This window comes from Bos indicus x Bos taurus, chromosome 1 (assembly GCF_003369695.1).
Source record: "Bos indicus x Bos taurus breed Angus x Brahman F1 hybrid chromosome 1, Bos_hybrid_MaternalHap_v2.0, whole genome shotgun sequence".
NCBI lineage: Eukaryota > Metazoa > Chordata > Mammalia > Artiodactyla > Bovidae > Bos > Bos indicus x Bos taurus.
Genome location: NC_040076.1, coordinates 118,238,593 through 118,240,669, shown reverse-complemented (window position 1 = coordinate 118,240,669; position 2,077 = coordinate 118,238,593).

The following is a 2,077-nucleotide window of genomic DNA, read 5'->3' as shown; positions in this document are numbered from 1 at the left end:
TTGATGTCAAAGAGCTGACTCATTCACTGGAAAAGACCCTTATGCTGGGAAAGATTTAAGGCAAAAGGAGAAGAGGGTGGCAGAGGATGAGACATTTAGATAGCATCATCTACTCAGTGGACATGAATTTCAGCAAACTCCAGGAGATAGAGAATGACCCAAAAGCCTGGCATGCTGCAGTTCTTGGGGTCGTAGAGTTGGACACGACTTAGCTACTTAACAACATTAACAGTAGTTAAAAATAAGAGCAGTTTGTTTATTTTTCTAGATTCAGTATAGGAGAGAAGTAATAAAACCTGTTTTAATTTCCTTAACCCTGGTCTAATGTGTAAAGGATTTCCCCACTGGCCCTTTGAGCTTATATTTAAAATATATATATATATATATATATATATATATATATATATATATATTTGCCTTTCATCTTTCCAGAAAGGTTGGGGTGGAACTCTCTCCCCTGCTTTCCTGTCATTTAAAATTCAGCCCAGTGGGGCTCCTGTCAGGTAGCAATAGAAGACCACACAATAGAAGCCAAAAGAGGTTGGCTCTGAGCTGATTTTTAGGCATCACTTTCCAGGGGTCCCTGGTGGCAACAGAGCTTGTATGTGCATGTGGTTGAACTCTGTATTAAAAACACTCCTCCTGTTGTTCAGCTTTTAGCCATTTCTGTGACCTCAGCACTCTCTGAGACAGACTGAAGCATGAATAAGAGGCAGTGTGAACTTTCTCCAAGTAACCTTTCCAAGTTGGTGAGTTAATCCTCCACCTAGCCCTCACAGCCTTCACTCTCAGTCAAACTGGTTTTGAGACTGTCAGTCAAATGCCAGTGTGGCACAATTCCCACTGATACTCAGTGAGCTGAAAACTTGGGTTACTGTTGATTTTGCCCTAGGGAATTTTACCCAGAACAGCAATACAGAAGGGGGATCAGTTAAGAGTTGGTGTGTGTGTGTGTGTGTGTGTGTGTATGAGAGAGAGAGACAGACAGACTCAAAGAAACCTGACAGACTTCATTGGATCCAAGGCTCAGTTCTGGCCAAAGTGGATGCTGACCTTACTTTCTAACTCCCTGTTCGTAGCCTCCATCTGGCCCAATGCAGGAGAACTGAAGTCTGAGTTAGCACTACCCCAGCATCTAGTACAAACACCACGCCTCAGGTTTCCTCCCCAGAAAGGGAGCTGAGATTCTAAATTAGCCAAATCACCTAGTAACAACTCCCTTCATTGTCTTACATTACAAAAACACAGTCACGTACCATGGGAACCCTGCTGGAAAATTCATTCCGTTTTCAAGTTAAACCGTTAGCCTGACCTATTTCAAATGACTCAAAGATTCTTTACAGAGTCATGGTTTTTCAACAAGGCCTTCACAGTGATTCAGAAATTACTTTTTCAGATTTAAACGGTGAGGAGAACTTGAGTAAGAATTGCAAAGGGACTGAAATACCAAATTGAAAGATAAAAATCACCCAGAATATTTCTCTTTTTTTAAGATTAAAAAAAGTTTTTTTTGATGTGGACCATTTCTAATGTATTTATTAAATTTGTCATGATATTGCTTCTGTTGTTTATGTCTTGTTTTCTGGGCATGACGCATGTGGGATTTTAACTTCCTGACCAAGGATTGAACCTGTAAAGTCCTGAACTGGAAGGTGAAGTCTTAACCATTGGATCACCAGGGAAGTCCCCCTCATCTAGAGTATTTCTAATGCATTTGCTCCTTGTCTAATAAAAACCAAATAAGCTCCTTTGTGAGAGCCTTCAGGATAGCTGTCTCTCCGAGTAATTAAATCAGGAATTTGGGCTAGAGATGCCAGTTGTCAAGAAGACGTTATTAAAAGCTGGCTCAGGATGTGGAATTCCTGCTCTCCTAGCACCTGCCCTTGCAGAAGTGGTTCTGGTTGGTCTCCTCCCCGTCGTGAGAACAAGGGGTGCATGATTACAGGACCTTATCTTTCTTGACTGCCTCCTCCTCCAATTCCCTGTCTTCCCAATGGTCTTGGTGTCTTCTGTGATGACTAGATGTCTTTAAGAATCAGAGTCTCAGGCACAGGTTTGGCATGAGGTTTGTGTGAGT